Source organism: Arachis hypogaea, chromosome 18 (assembly GCF_003086295.3).
Source record: "Arachis hypogaea cultivar Tifrunner chromosome 18, arahy.Tifrunner.gnm2.J5K5, whole genome shotgun sequence".
In the NCBI taxonomy this organism is placed as follows: domain Eukaryota; kingdom Viridiplantae; phylum Streptophyta; class Magnoliopsida; order Fabales; family Fabaceae; genus Arachis; species Arachis hypogaea.
Window position 1 is genome coordinate 64138965 of NC_092053.1, and position 17606 is coordinate 64156570.

The 17606-nt window shown below is 39.2% G+C and overlaps 1 non-coding gene across 1 annotated transcript; it reads right to left on the reverse strand.

Annotated features, from left to right (window-relative positions):
- Positions 1-2863: 2863 nt before the first annotated feature.
- Positions 2864-2971, reverse strand: LOC112774654 (small nucleolar RNA R71). Its single transcript, XR_003189128.1, has one exon. It is a non-coding gene; the product is annotated as a small nucleolar RNA R71 (small nucleolar RNA).
- Positions 2972-17606: the final 14635 nt, after the last annotated feature.

The following is a 17606-nucleotide window of genomic DNA, read 5'->3' on the forward strand; positions in this document are numbered from 1 at the left end:
TCCAGTATGATCGAGAACCTCCAGATGATTAGCCGTGCCGTGACAGAGCATTTGGACCTTTTTCACAGAGAGGATGGGATGTAGCCATTGAAAACGGTGATGCCTTACATAAAGCTTGCCATGGAAAGGAGTAGGAAGGATTGGATGAAGACAGCAGGAAAGCAGAGGTTCAGAGGAACGAAAGCATCTCTATACACTTATCTGAAATTCTCACCAATGAATTACATAAGTATTTCTATCTTTATTTTCTGTTTATTTATTATTATTATTCGAAAACTCCATAACCATTTGATATCCGCCTGACTGAGATTTACAAGGTGACCATAGCTTGCTTCAAGCTGACAATCTCCGTGGGATCGACCCTTACTCACGTAAGGTTTTATTACTTGGATGACCCAGTGCACTTGCTGGTTAGTTGTATCGAAGTTGTGACAAATCATGAATTAAGATTAGAGCACCAAGTTTTTGGAGCCATTACCAGGGATCACAATTTCGTGCACCAAGTTTTTGGCGTCGTTGCTGGGGATTGTTCGAGTTTGGACAACTGACGGTCCATCTTGTTGCTCAGATTAGGTAATTTTTTTTGTTTTATTTTCAAAAATATTTCTTCAAAAATCTTTCAAAAGATTTTTCCTTTTGTTTTCCAAAATTATTTAAAATTTTTAAGAATTAATTCTAGAGTTTCATGGTAACATGTTGAAGCCTGGCTGGCTGTAAAGCCATATCCAAATTCTTTTGGATTGAGGCTTCCACTTGTCAACATAAAAGGCATGTATATGAAGTTGGATGAAGTATCAGCTGTTATATGCCTGATTTGTATCTTCTAAAGCTTGGCTGGCTAGTGAGCCATGTCTAACCCTTGGATTGGAGCTTTAGGCTAACATTGAAAGATTCCTGGAATTCTTATTAAAAATTTTGAATTTCTTATTTTCTTTTTCCTATATGTTTTTCGAAAAAAATTTAAAAGAAATACAAAAAAAAAATCATAAAATCATAAAAAATCAAAAATATTTTATGTTGTTTGTTTGAGTCTTGAGTCAATTTTTAAGTTTGGTGTCAATTGCATTTTTTCTAAAAATTCTTTATGCATTTTTTCAAAAATTCATGCATTCATAGTGTTCTTCATGATCTTCAAGTTGTTCTTGGCCAGTCTTCTTGTTTGATCTTCATATTTTCTTGTTTTGTGTCTTTTCTTGTTTTTCATATGCATTCTTGCATTCATAGTGTCTATACATGAAAAATTTCTTAAGTTTGGTGTCCTGCATGTTTTCTTTTCTTGAAAATTTTTCAAAAATAAGTTCTTGATGTTCATCTTGACATTCAAAGTGTTCTTGGTGTTCATCTTGACATTCGTAGTGTTCTTGCATGCATCATGTGTTTTGATTCATAATTTTCATGTTGTGAGTCATTTTTTTTGTTTTTCTCTTTCATCATTAAAAATTCAAAAATAAAAAAATATCTTTCCTTTTTTCTCTCATAAATTTCGAAAATTTGGATTGACTTTTTCAAAAAATTTTAAAATTCAATTGTTTCTTATGAGTCAAATCAAATTTTCAATTTAAAAATCTTATCTTTTTCAAAATCTTTTTCAAAAATCAAATCTTTTTCATTTTTCTTATTTTTCAAAAATTTTAAAATATTTTTCAAAAATCTTTTTCTTAATTTTATCTCATAATTTTCGAAAATATCATCAACAATTAATGTTTTGATTCAAAAATTTCAAGTTTGTTACTTACTTGTTAAGAAAGATTCAAACTTTAAGTTCTAGAATCATATCTTGTGATTTCTTGTGAATCAAGTCATTAATTGTGGTTTTAAAAATCAAATCTTTTCAAAAATATCTTTTTATCTTATCTTTTTCAAATATCTTTTCTAACTTCTTATCTTCTTATCTTCTAAAAATTGATTTTCAAAATTTGTTTCAACTAACTAATTAACTTTTTGTTTGTTTCTTATCTCTTTCAAAACTACCTAACTAACTATCCCGCTCTAATTTTCGAAAATGCCTCCCTCTTTTTCAAAAATTATTTTAATTAATTGTTTCAATTTTTAATTCTAACTTTATTTCTTATCTAATTTTCGAAAATAACTAACCCCTTTTCGAAAGTTATTTTCGAAAACTTCTTCCTCTCATCTCCTTCTATTTATTTAATTACTTACTAACACTTTCCTTCATCCCATATCTCTGCTCTCCTCACCCTTGTGTTTGGATTCTCCTCCCTTGTCTTTCTTTACATTACATTCTTTTCTTCTTCTACTCACACAAAGGAATCTCTATACTGTGACATAGAGGATTCCATATTTTCTTTGTTATTCCCTTCTTTGTCATATGAGCAGGAGCAAGGACAAGAACATTCTTGTTGAAGCAGATCCTGAACCTGAAAGGACTCTGAAAAGGAATCTAAGAGAAGCTAAAATACAACAATCCAGAGACAACCTTACAGGAATTTTCGAACAAGAAGAGGATATGGCAGCCAAAAATAATAATAATGCAAGGAGGATGCTCGGTGACTTTACTGCACCAAATTCCAATTTACATGGAAGAAGCATCTCCATCCCTACCATTGGAGCAAACAATTTGGAGCTGAAACCTCAATTAGTTTCTCTGATGTAGCAGAACTGCAAGTTTCATGGACTTCCATCTGAAGATCCTTTTCAGTTCTTAACTGAATTCTTGCAGATATGTGATACTGTTAAGACTAATGGAGTAGATCCTAAAGTCTACAGGCTCATGCTTTTCCCTTTTGCTGTAAGAGACAGAGCTATAATATGGTTGGACTCTCAACCCAAAGATAGCCTGAACTCTTGGGATAAGCTGGTCAAGGCTTTCTTAGCCAAGTTCTTTCCTCCTCAAAAGCTGAGTAAGCTTAGAGTGGATGTTCAAACCTTCAGACAGAAAGAAGGTGAATCCCTCTATGAAGCTTGGGAGAGATACAAGGAACTGACCAAAAAGTGTCCTTCTGACATGCTTTCAGAATGGACCATCCTGGATATATTCTATGATGGTCTGTCTGAATTAGCTAAGATGTCATTGGATACTTCTGCAGGTGGATCCATTCACCTAAAGAAAATGCCCGCAGAAGCTCAAGAACTCATTGATATGGTTGCTAATAACCAGTTCATGTACACTTCTGAGAGGAATCCTGTGAGTAATGGGATGCCTCAGAAGAAGGGAGTTCTTGAAATTGATACTCTGAATGCCTTATTGACTCAGAATAAAATATTGACTCAGCAAGTCAATATGATTTCTCAGAGTCTGAATGGAATGCAAGCTGCATCCAACAGTACTCAAGAGGCATCTTCTGAAGAAGAAGCTTATGATCCTAAGAATCCTGCAATTGCAGAGGTAAATTACATGGGTGAACCCTATGGAAACACCTATAATCCCTCATAAAGAAATCACCCAAATCTCTCATAGAAGGATCAACAAAAGCCTCAACAAGGCTTTAATAATGGTGGAAGAAACAGGTTTAGCAATAGCAAGCCTTTTCCATCATTCACTTAGCAACAGATAGAGAACTCTAAACAAAATACCTCTAATTTAGTAAGCTTAGTCTCTGATATATCTAAGGCCACTATGAGTTTCATGAATGAAACAGGGTCCTCCATTAGAAATTTGGAGGCACAAGTGGGCCAGCTGAGTAAAAGGATCATTGAAACCCCTCCTAGTGCTCTCCCAAGCAATACAGAAGAAAATCCAAAAGGAGAGTGCAAGGCCATTGATATAACCATCATGGCCGAATCCAGGGAGGAAGGGGAGGACGTGAATCCCAAGGAGGAAGACCTCCTGGGACATCTAGTGATCAACAAGGAGTTTCCCTTTGAGGAACCAAAGGACTCTGAGGCTCATGTAGAGACCATAGAGATTCCCTTAAACCTCCTTACGCCCTTCATGAGCTCTGATGAGTATTCTTCTTCTGAAGAGAATGAGGATGTTACTGAAGAGCAAGTTGCCAAGTTCCTTGGTGCAATCATGAAGCTGAATGCCAATTTATTTGGTAGTGAGACTTGGGGAGATGAACCTCCCCTGTTCACCAATGAACTAAATGCATTGGATCAACTGAGATTGCCTCAGAAGAAACAGGATCCGGGAAAGTTCTTAATACCTTGTACCATAGGCTTCATGACCTTTGAGAAGGCTTTATGTGACCTTGGGTCAGGAATAAACCTCATGCCACTCTCTGTAATGGAGAAACTGGGAATCTTTGAGGTACAAGCTGCTAAAATCTCATTAGAGATGGCAGACAATTCCAGAAAACAGGCTTATAGACAAGTAGAGGACATATTAGTAAAGGTTGAAGGCCTTTACATCCCTGCTGATTTCATAATCCTAGATACTGGGAAGGATGAGGATGAATCCATCATCCTTGGAAGACCCTTCCTAGCCACAGCAAGAGTTGTGTTTGATGTTGACAGAGGTGAACTAGTCCTTCAATTGAATGAGGACTACCTTGTGTTTAAAACTCAAGGACATCCTTCTGTAAACATGGAAAAGAGGCACAGTAAGCTTCTCTCAGTACAAAGTCAACTAAAGCCCCCACAGTCAAACTCTAAGTTTGGTGTTGGGAGGCCTTAGCCAAACTCTAAGTTTGGTGTTGAACTCCCATATCCAAACTCTAAGTTTGGTGTTGGGAGTCTATAAAATTGACCTGATCACCTGTGTGGCTCCATGAGAGCCCACTGTCAAGCTATTGACATTAAAGAAGCGCTTGTTGGGAGGTAACCCAATTTTTATTTATCTAATTTTATTTTTATTTTATTGTTATTTCATGTTTTATTAGGTTCATGATCATGTGGAGTCACAAAATAAATAGAAAAATCAAAAACAGAATAAAAAACAGCAGAAAAAAAATCACACCCTAGAGGAAGGGCTTACTGGCGTTTAAATGCCAGTAAGGAGCATCTGGCTGGCGTTCAACGCCAGAACAGAGCATGGATCTGGCGTTGAACGCCCAAAACAAGCAGCATCCTGGCGTTCAGACGCCAGGAATGCACACTGAGGAAAGCTGGCGCTGAACGCCAGAAACAAGCATAGAACTGGTGTTCAACGCCAGAAACATGCTGCATTTGGGCGCTGAACGCCCAGAACAAGCATCAATTTGGCGTTTAAACGCCAGAATTGCATGCAAAGGCATTTTACATGCCTAATTAGTGCAGGGATGTAAATCCTTGACACCTCAGGATCTGTGGACCCTACAGGATCATCTCAGCATCTGTGGACCCCACATGATCCCCACATACCTCCACTCATACTCTTCCCTCTTCTCAATGTTCATCCTCTCTTCCCAATAAACACCTTTCCCCAAAACCCTTCACCAATCACATCAAGCTCTCTTCCCTACTACCCCTTCACCACTCACATCCATCCACTCTTCCCCATAAACCTACCTCATAAACCCCACCTACCTTCAAAAATTCAAAATCAATTTCCCATCCAAACCCACCCTAAATGGCCGAACCTAACCCCTCTCCCTCCACTATATAAACAACTCCATTCTTCTTCATTTTTCACACAACAAAACCCTCTCATCCCCTTCTTGGCCGAGACACAACCCTCTCTCCCTCTCTTCCATTTCTTCTTCTTCTTCTTCTTCTTTTCTTTCTTCTCTTGCTCGAGGGCGAGCAATATTCTAAGTTTGGTATGGTAAAAGCATAAAGCTTTTTGTTTTTCCATTACCATTGATGGCACCTAAGACCGGAGAATCCTCTAGAAAAGGGAAAGGAAAGACAAAAGCTTCCACCTCCGAGTCATGGGAGATGGAAAGATTCATCTCCAAAGCCCATCAAGACCACTTCTATGATGTTGTGGCCAAGAAGAAGGTGATCCCCGAGGTCCCTTTCAAACTCAAGAGAAATGAGTATCCAGAAATCCGACATGAAATCCAAAGAAGAGGTTGGGAAGTTCTAACAAAACCCATCCAACAAGTCAGAATTCTAATGGTTCAAGAGTTCTATGCTAATGCATGGATCACCAGGAACCATGATCAAAGTAAGAACCCGAACCCAAAGAATTATCTTACCATGGTCCGGGAGAACTACTTAGATTTCAGTTCGGAAAATGTGAGGTTAGCGTTCAACTTGCCAATGATGGAAGAGAACGCACGCCCCTACACAAGAAGAGTCAACTTTGATCAAAGGTTGGACCAAGTCCTCATGGACATATGTGTGGAAGGAGCTCAATGGAAGATTGACTCAAAAGGCAAACCGGTTCAACTAAGAAGATTGGACCTTAAGCCTGTAGCTAGAGGATGGTTGGAGTTCATTCAGCGCTCAATCATTCCCACTAGCAACCGGTCTGAAGTTACTATAGACCGGGCCATCATGATCCATAGCATCATGATTGGAGAAGAGGTAGAGGTTCATGAGATTATACCTCAAGAACTCTACAAGGTGGCTGACAAGTCCTCCACTATGGCAAGGTTAGCTTTTCCTCACCTCATTTGCCATCTATGCAATTCGGCTGGGATTGACATAGAGGGAGATATCCTCATTGATGAGGACAAGCCCATCACTAAGAAAGGATGGAGCAAACAAGAGAGCCTATTCATGGATCTCAAGAGACGCATGAAGAAGCTCATCACCAAGAAATCCCTGAGATGCCTCAAGGGATGCACTTTTCTCCACAGAATTTTTGGGAGCAAATCAACACCACCCTAGGAGAATTAAGTTCAAACATGGGACAATTAAGGGTGGAACATCAAGAGCGCTCCATCATCCTTCATGAAATTAGAGAAGATCAAAGAGCTATGAGGGAGGAGCAACAGAGACAAGGAAGAGACATAGAAGAGCTCAAAGACATCATTGGTTCCTCAAGAAGGAAATGCCACCATCACTAAGGTGGACTCATTCCTTGTTCTCAAATTTTCTGTTTTTCGTTTTCTTTATGTTAAGTGCTTATCTATGTTGGTGTCTTATTACATGATCATTAGTATTTAGTAACTTTGTCTTAAAGTTATGAATGTCCTATGAATCCATCACCTCTCTTAAAGGAAAAATATTTTTAATTCAAAAGAACAAGAAGTACATGAGTTTCAAATTTATCCTTGAACTTAGTTTAATTATATTGATGTGGTGACAATACTTTTTGTTTTCTGAATGAATGCTTGAACAGTGCATATGTCTTTTGAAGTTGTTGTTTATGAATGTTAAATATGTTGGCTCTTGAAAGAATGATGACAAGGAGACATGTTATTTGATAATCTGAAAAATCATAAGCAAGAAAAAGCAGCGAATACAAAGCTTGCAGGAAAAAAAATTTGGCGAAAAAAAAAATAGAAAAAGAAAAAGCAAGCAGAAAAAGCCAAAAGCTCTTAAAACCAAAAGGTAAGAACAAAAAGCCAATAACCCTTAAAACCAAAAGGCAAGGGTAAATAAAAAGGATCCCAAGGCTTTGAGCATCAGTGGATAGGAGGGCCTAAAGGAATAAAATCATGGCCTAAGCGGCTAAACCAAGCTGTCCCTAACCATGTTCTTGTGGCGTGAAGGTGTCAAGTGAAAACTTGAGACTGAGCGGTTAAAGTCAAGGTCCGAAGCAAAAAAAGAGTGTGCTTAAGAACCCTGGACACCTCTAATTGGGGACTTTAGCAAAGCTGAGTCACAATCTGAAAAGGTTCACCCAGTTATGTGTCTGTGGCATTTATGTATCTGGTGGTAATACTGGAAAACAAAGTGCTTAGGGCCACGGCCAAGACTCATAAAGTAGCTGTGTTCAAGAATCAACATACTGAACTAGGAGAATCAATAACACCATCTGAACTCTGAGTTCCTATAGATGCCAAAACTATTAAAGAGGCAAAAAGCTACAAGTCCCGCTCATCTGATTGGGGCTATGTTTCATTGATATTTTGGAATTTATAGTATATTTTTTTCTTTTTATCTTATTTTATTTTCAGTTGCTTGGGGACAAGCAACAATTTAAGTTTGGTGTTGTGATGAGCGGATAATTTATACGCTTTTTGGCATTGTTTTTAGTATGTTTTTAGTAGGATCTAGTTACTTTTAGGGATGTTTTTATTAGTTTTTATGTTAAATTTACATTTCTGGACTTTACTATGAGTTTGTGTTTTTTTCTGTGATTTCAGGTATTTTCTGGCTGAAATTGAGGGACTTGAGCAAAAATCAGATTCAGAGGTTGAAGAAGGACTGTTGATGTTGTTGGATTCTGACCTCCCTGCACTCAAAGTAGATTTTCTGGAGCTACAGAACTCCAAATGGCGCAAAAGGGTGTTGAACGCCAGTTCTACGCTGCAGTCTGGAGTTAAACGCCAGAAACACGTTACAAACCAGAGTTGAACGCCACAAACACGTTACAACTTGGCGTTCAACTCCAAAAGAAGCCTCTGCATGTGTAAACTTCAAGCTCAGCCCAAGCAAACACCAAGTGGGCCCTGGAAGTGGATTTATGCATCAATTACTTACTTTTGTAAACCCTAGTAGCTAGTTTAGTATAAATAGGACTTTTTACTATTGTATTTACATCTTAGGATCTTTTGAACCATCTTTGGATCATATTGATCACGTTTGGGTGGGCTGGCCATTCGGCCATGCCTGAACCTTTCACTTATGTATTTTTCAACGGTAGAGTTTGTACACTCCATAGATTAAGGTGTGGAGCTCTGCTGTTCCTCATGATTTAATGCAAAGTACTACTGTTTTATATTCAATTCAACTTATTCCACTTCTAAGATATCCATTCACACCCAAGAACATGATGAATGTGATGATTATGTGACGCTCATCATCATTCTCACTTATGAACGCATGCCTGACAAACACTTCCGTTCTACATGCAAATAAGCTAGAATGAGTATCTCTTAGATATCTAATACAGGGGACCGAGTCCGAGATATTAGAATCTTCGTGGTATAAGTTAGAACCCATGGATGGCCATTTCTGAGATTCGGAAAGTCTAAACCTTGTCTGTGGTATTCCGAGTAGGATCTGGGAAGGGATGGCTGTGACGAACTTCAAACTCGCGAGTGCTGGGCGTAGTGACAGACGCAAAAGGAGGGTGAACCCTATTCCAGTATGATCGAGAACCTACAGATGATTAGCCGTGCCGTGACAGAGCATTTGGACCTTTTTCAGAGAGAGGATGGGATGTAACCATTGACAACGGTGATGCCTTACATAAAGCTTGCCATGGAAAGGAGTAGGAAGGATTGGATGAAGACAGCAGGAAAGCAGAGGTTTAGAGGAACGAAAGCATCTCTATACACTTATCTGAAATTCTCACCAATGAATTACATAAGTATTTCTATCTTTATTTTCTGTTTATTTATTATTATTATTCAAAAACTCCATAACCATTTGATATCCGCCTGACTGAGATTTACAAGGTGACCATAGCTTGCTTCAAGCCGACAATCTCCGTGGGATCGACCCTTACTCACGTAAGGTTTTATTACTTGGACGACCTAGTGCACTTGCGGGTTAGTTATATCGAAGTTGTGACAAATCATGAATTAAGATTAGAGCACCAAGTTTTTGGAGCCATTGCCAGGGATCACAATTTCGTGCACCAATGATCCTCTCGGATGAAAAATACCAGGTATGATCTCTGCACAGCTAATCAGCTGTCGGATTTCTCGTCTCGGATGAAAAATACCAGGTACAGCTACCGCACGGCTAATCATCTGTCGGTTCTCACTAGCGTCGGAATAGGACCCTTATCCTTTTGCACACTGTCACTGCACCCAACATTCGTAAGTTTGAAGCTCGTAACAGTCATCCCTTTCCAAATCCTACTCGAAATACCACAGACAAGGTTTAGACTTTCCGAATCTCAGGAATGGCTGCCAATTGGTTCTAGCCTATACCACGAAGATCCTAATCTCACGGACTCGGTCCGTGTATTAGAGAACCAAGAGAATATACTTCGACTGTCATCCAATGACTACGTTGAACATCATGTAGACCGCTTTGTGGTTGTCAGGCACGCGGATCTTAGCTAAGTGAGTAACGAAGATAGTGGGTGATTGTCACGGGTCTCCCCTTCATTCTGACTTAACTGAATTAAGTACGAAAGTATATCTTGGAGAAGAAGTAAGCGTGAATTGAAAGAGAAACAATAGTACTTGCATTAATTCATGAAGAACAGCAGAGCTCCACACCTTAATCTATGAAGTGTAGAAACTTCACCGTCGAAAATACATAAGAGAAAGAAGTTTAGGCATGGCCGTGTGGCCAGCCTCCAAATCCAAGGATGATAATATCATAATTCCCTAATACAATAGTAAAAAGTACTATTTATACTAAACTAGTTACTAGGGATTACAGAAAATGAATAACTAAGTGCAGATAGTGCAGAAATCCACTTTCGGGGCCCACTTGGTGTGTGCTTGGGCTGAGCATTGAAGTTTTCACGTGCATAGGCCATTCTTGGAGTTAAACGCCAGCTTGGGTGCCAGTTTGGGTGTTTAACTCCAGTTTTGGTGCCAGTTTTGGCATTTTACTTTAGAAAATGGTCTTTGGCCGGCGTTTGAACGCCAGTTTGGGCCATTAAATCACGAGCAAAGTATGGATTATTATACATTTCTGGAAAGCCCAAGATGTCTACTTTCCAACGCAATTGAGAGCGCACTAATTGGGCTTCTGTAGCTCTAGAAAATCCATTTCAAGTGCAGGAGGATCAGAATCCAACAGCATCTGCAGTCCTTGTTCAACCTCTGAATCAGATTTTTGTTCAGGTCCCTCAATTTCAGCCAGAAAATATCTGAAATTAAAGAAAAACACACAAACTCATAGTAAAGTTCAGAAATGTGATTTTTTCATAAAAACTAATAAAAATATAATAAAAAGTAACTAAAACATACTAAAAACTATGTAAAAACAATGCCAAAAAGGGTATAAATTTTCCGCTCATCACAACACCAAACTTAAGTTGTTAGTTGTCCCCAAGTAGCTAAAAACAAAATAGGATAAAAAGAGGAGAAAATATAATAAATCTCAAAAATATCAATGAAGATTAGTTTCAATTAGATGAGCAGGACTAGTAGCTTTTTGCTTCTGAACAGTTTTGGCATCTCACTTTTTCCTTTGAAGTTCAGAATGATTGGCATCCATAGGAACTCAGAATTCAGATAGTGTTATTTATCCTCCTAGTTCAATATGTTGATTCTTGAACACAGCTACTTTTTGAGTCTTGGCCGTGACCCTAGGCATTTTGTTTTCCAGTATTACCACCGGATACATAAATGCCACAGACACATAACTGGGTGAACCTTTTCAGATTGTGACTCAGCTTTGCTAGAGTCCCCAGTTAGAGGTGCCCAGAGCTCTTAAGCACACTCTTTTTGCTTTGGACCACGACTTTAACCGCTCAGTGTCAAGCTTTTCACTTGACACCTTCACGCCACAAGCACATGGTTAGGGACAACTTGATTTAGCCGCTTAGGCCAGGATTTTATTCCTTTGGGCCCTCCTATCCATTAATGCTCAAAGCCTTGGATCCTTTTTACCCTTGCCTTTTGGTTTAAAGGGTTATTGGCTTTTTCTGCTTGCTTTTTCTTTTTCTTTCTTTTTTTTTCTTTAACTTTTTGCATTTTTTTTCGCAAGCTTTTGCATTCACTGCTTTTTCTTGCTTCAAGAATCAATTTTATGATTTTTCAGATTATCAAATAACATTTCTCATTTTTCATTATTCTTTCAAGAGACAACAATTTTAACATTCATAAACTTCACTATAAAAAATATGCACTGTTCAAGCATTCATTCAGAAAACAAAAAGTATTGCCACCACATCAAAATAATTAAGCTACTTTTAAGATAGAATTCGAAATTCATGTACTTCTTGTTCTTTTGCAGATAAAAACATTTTTCATTTAAGAAAGGTGAAGGATTCATAGGACATTCATAGCTTTAAGACATAGACACTAGACACTAATGATCATGTAATAAAGACACAAACATAGAAAAAACATAAAGCATAAAAATTGAAAAACAGAAAAATAAGAACAAGGAAATTAAAGAACGGGTCCACCTTAGTGATGGCGGCTAGTTCTTCCTCTTGAAGATCTTATTGAGTGCTTGAGCTCCTCTATGTCTCTTCCTTGCCTTTGTTGCTCCTCTCTCATGGCCTTTTGGTCCTCTCTAATTTCATTGAGGATAATGGAGTGCTCTTGGTGCTCCATCCTTAGTTGCCCCATGTTAGAACTCAAATCTCCTAAGGAGGTATTGAGTTGCTCCCAATAGTTTTGTGGAGGAAAGTGCATCCCTTAAGGCATCTCAAGGATTTCTTGATGAGGAATTTCCTCATGATCTGGTTGAGGTCCATGAGTGGGCTCTCTTGTTTGCTCCATCCTCTTCTTAGTGATTGGCTTGTCTCCTTCAATGATGATGTCTTCCTCTATGACAATTCCAGCTGAATTGCATAGGTTACAGATGAGATAAGGGAAGGCTAACCTAGCCAAAGTAGAGGGCTTGTCCGCCACCTTGTAGAGTTCTAGAGGTATGATCTCATGAACTTTTACTTCCTCTCTATTCATGATACTATGCATCATGATAGCCTGGTCTATTGTAATTTCAGACCGGTTGCTAGTAGGAATGATAGACCGTTGGATGAACTCCAACTATCCCCTAGCCACGGGTTTGAGGTCAAGCCATCTTAATTGAACCAGCTTGCCTCTTGAGTCTCTCTTCCATTGAGCTCCATCCACACAGATGTCTATGAGGACTTGGTCCAATCTTTGATCAAAGTTGACCCTTCTAGTGAAAGGATGAGGATCTCCTTACATCATTGTCAAGTTAAATGCCAACCTCAAATTTTCCGGACTGAAATCCAAGTAATTCCCCCGAACCATTGTGAGCCAATTCTTCGGGTTTGGGTTCATACTTTGATCATGGTTCTTAGTGATCCATGCATTAGCATAGAACTCTTGAACCGTTAAGATTCTGACTTGTTGGATTGGGTTGGTGAGAGCTTCCCAACCTCTTCTTCGAATCTCACGTCGGATCTCCGGATATTCACTCTTTTTTACCATGAAAGAGACCTTGGGGATCACCTTTTTCTTGGCCACAACTTCATAGAAGTGGTCTTAATGGACTTTTGAGATGAATCTCTCTATCTCCCATGGCTCGGAGGTGGAAGAAATTGCCTTCCCTTTCCTCTTTCTTGAGGTTTCTCCAGTCTTAGGTGCCATTAATGGTTATGAAAAAACAAAAAGCAGAGCTTTTTTCCACACCAAACTTAAAAAGTTTGCTCGTTCTCGAGCAAAAGAAGAAAGAAAGGAGTAAAAGAAGAAGAAATGGAGGAGATGGAGGAGTGTGTTGGTTTCAGCCAAGGGGGGTAGGAGAGTGTATGATGTGTGAAATTGAAGGTGGTGAGGAAGGGTATTTATAGGGTAAGAGAGAGGGGGAATTCGTGTATGAGGGTTTGGGTTTGGGAGGGAAATGTTTTGAATTTGAATGGTGAGGTAGGTGGGGTTTTATGATGGATGGATGTGAGTAGTGAAGAGGTTGTGGGGAAGAGGGTAGGATTTGATAAGTGAATGGTATTTGGGGAAGAGGTATTGATGGGATTGGTCAAGGGTATTTGGGAAAGAGTGTTATGGAGAGGTGTGAGGAGGAGAGAGAGTGAGTTGGGGTAGGTGGGGATCTTGTGGTGGGGTCCACAGATCTTGAGGTGTCAAGGAATTCTGCTCCTTGCACCATTTTGGCATTTAAACGCCCTCTGTGTGCCATTTCTGGTGTTTAACGCCAACTCTGCTACCTTTTCTGGCGTTAAACGCCAGACTGATGCCCATTTCTGGCGTTTAACGCCCACCAGACACCCTTTTCTTGCGTTAAACGCCAGTCTGTCTGCCAATTCTAGCATTTAACGCCAGCCAAATACCAGACACCCTTTTCTGGCATTAAACGCCCAGAATGCTGCCCATTCTGGCATTTAACGCCCAAAATGCTGCCAGACTGGGCGTTAAACACCCATTCTGCAATCCTTACTGGCATTTAAACACCAGTAAGCCTGTCCTCCAGGGTGTACTATTTTTGATGCTGTTTTTTGTTTTTGCTTTAATTCTGCAGCTATTTTTATGACTTCACATGATCATCAACCTAAAGAAAACATAAAATAACAATGGAAAATAAATGTCTATGAAATTAAATATAATTAAATAAAATTGGGTTGCCTCCCAATAAGCACTTCTTTAATGTCAATAGCTTGACAGTGAGCTCTTAGAGAGCTTCACAGAGACTCAAAGTTTAATGGTGGCCTCCCAACACCAAACTTAGAAGTTAAGTGTGGGGGCTCTGTTTGACTCTGTGTTGAGAGAAACTTTTCATGCTTCCTCTCCATGATTACAAAAGAAGATACTTGAGCCTTAAACACAAGGTAGTCCTCATTCAATTGAAGGACTAACTATCCTCTGTCCACATCAATCACAGCTCTTGCTGTAGCTAGGAAGGGTCTTCCAAGGATAATGGATTCATCTTCATCCTTCCTAGTATCTAGGATTATGAAATCAACAAGGATGTACAGGCCTTCAACCTTCACTAAGACATCCTCTACAAGTCCATAAGCCTATTTCATTGATTTTTCTGCCATCTCTAGTGAGATTTTTGTAGCTCGTACCTCAAAGATCCCTAGTTTCTCCATTACAGAGAGTGGCATGAGGTTTATTCCTGACCCCAGGTGATAAACCACTATTTTATGGTTTATATTGTGTTTAATTATGTGGTTTTATCATGATCCTTACCCACTTATTCATTAAATTAGCATGCATATTAGATTTCTTTCCGGAATTTATTACATGTTTGAAAACTGCTTCCTAGAGACTTTAATTATTTAATTTTAATTCTCCTTTATTCCATTCGATGTCGTGATCTGTGTGTTAAGTGTTTCAGATTTTATAGGGCATGAATGAGTTGGAGATTGGGAAGGAAGCTAGCAAAAATGGAAGAAACACAAGAATTTGAGAAGATAACCAGCGAGAAGTGATGCGGTCGCATGGCTCACGCGACCGTGCGAAGGAGAGCAAATCGCAGCGACGCGGCAGCATGGCTCACGCGGCCGCGCGGATTGGAAAGCCCAAGCGACGCGGTAGCGTAGACAACGCGAACGAATGGAGAGAAAAAGCGCAAGTGACGCGTCCACATGCATGACGCGATTGCGTGACATGTGCGATCTGCATAACCTGCAGAATTCACTGGGGGCGATTTTGGACCCTATTTTGACCCAGTTCTCGGCCCGGAACAGCAGACTAGAGTCAGAGAATATGCAGAAACAAACAACACATTCATTCGGAGACAGTTTGAGATCTAGTTTTACTCTCTTAGGTTTTTCTCTCTAGGTTTTAGAATTTTTAATTTTCAATTGATCTTAGCATTGGAACATTGAGAATAGTTATTTCATCATCAAGACTTCGTCATTCTAGTTCGTTTTCTTAACTTGGTTTCATTCTTCCATGTTCTTTGTTTTGTTCAATTTTGTTATTTGAATACTTTTATGATTAATTAATGCAAGGATTATTTCTTTTTAATTCAATTTCAATTCCAATAATCATGTCTTCTTTTAATTCCCTTTCATGTGCTATGGATTTATTATTTACAATGCGTGAGTAGTTTCTTTACTTGATGGGGAGTTGATTAAAAGGAACTCTTGAGTTTGAAGGATTGAAGGAAAAATTTGTAATTGGGTTAAATGTTGGATTGCTATCCTGTCACCAACGCCAATCCCTTTGAACTAAGTGGGTTGCAACTTGTGAACAGATCTGGCATTCCAACTTGTTTGACTTTTCCTTACCTAGTAAAGGATAACCAAACAGAACAACCATTAATTATAAATTAATCTTACAATCACTCCATCAATAGTAGAAATTCCAACCAATCAACTCCCAGTCAAGGCTTTTACTCATATTAATTAAATTTCCTCAATTTAAATTCCAATTTACTTAACTCAACTTCTTTGAACATCTGATTAATAAGATATCACACTTTTCTGCAACTCGTTGGGAGCGACCTCGGACTTAAAACTCCTAGTAATTTTTAATTCAAACTCTCTGTGACATACTTCTAAATTGATAGGCAGATTTTCAGTGAGTTAAGAACTATACTTGCAACGTAACCATTTTAATAATTTTTAATTCACCAGCTTTTGCGTCTCATCAATTTTTGGCGCCGTTGCCGGGGAGTTGCAATAGAGTGCTAATTTTATTGATTAGAATTTATTTATTTGCATTTTATTTTGCACCAGCTTCCGTCAAATGACGCGTTCACTTCCTGATCCACGCTTGCTAATATTCGATCCTGAAATTGAAAGGACAATTTCACGAATAAGGCGAGAACAGCATCGGTTAGCTCGCTCTGAGGGCGGATCTGAAAGTGAATCTGAGGAAGAAACCAGCCCCCGTTCTACTAATTCGATTGTTTTACGTGCAGAAAACATGGCAGCTAGGAGAGTTACCATCCAGGAGGAAGGAGCCCCTGATTTTACAATGCAACCGTTTCAAGCGCATCATCCAACGGTAGCTACAGATTTTGAAATAAAGATCGCACTGCTAAATTTGATGCCCAAGTTTCATGGCCTACCTGCTCAAAAGCCTATCAAGCACTTGAGAAATTTCCAGGAAGCCTGTTCTACTGTCAGGCGTGATGGCACTGATGAAACTTCAATTCTGCTGAAAGCTTTTCCATTTTCTCTTGAAGGAAAAGCAAGAGAGTGGTACTACACTCAACCTCTAGCAAATGTATCCAACTGGGATACACTCAGAAAGGAGTTTCTGGAGAAATTCTTTCCATCTGAAGTTACTGATAAACTGAGGAAGGATATCTCCACAATTGTTCAGGATGACAATGAGACTCTCTTTGAATACTGGGAGCACTTCAATAATCTTCTGGAAGCATGCCCCCATCACATGATTGACAAGATCGTGCTACTCAGCTATATTACACAGGGTATGAGGCCCCAAGATAAGACCACACTGGAAAGTGCCAGCAATGGGTCTATGAAGAAGTACAAGACCACTGATGAAGCTTGGCAATTGATCAGTGATTTAGCTGAATCCACTAGGAACCACAAACAGAAGCAAGGCCGTTCAAAAGCTGTTGCAGAAGTATCTTCTAGCAGAGAGACTGCTGCTCTGACTCAAAGCATCTGTGAAATGACCAACTTACTGAAGCAAATGCAGTTGAATCAACAAGCTCAGCAAGCTCAACCTCCTCCACCACAGCAAAACCAACAACTAGTCCCACAAAGAATTTGCGGAATCTGTGCTGATTATAGCCATTACACTGATGAATGCCCGCAGCTCCAACAAGAAGACAACATGGTGGCATCCACTCACAACTTCTATGACCGCCCCAACCAAGGGTACAATCAAAGTGGAAATAATAACCATGGATGGCAGGACAATTCAAACCAGAATTGGAGGGACAACAATAACAGAGGAGGCAGAGATAATCAGGGAAATCAGAAGTGGAACAATAACAACAACAGGCAGCAAAATCAACCTTACAGAGCACCTCACCTGAGGCAGAACCAAGGACCACAGAACAATCAGCAGCAGACCTCTCAATTTACTCATTCTTCGTTATCTTCTAATGAAGATCTATTACAATCTTTTGAGAAAAGACAACAGACCATGGAAAACAACATCATGAATAGTATTAATGCC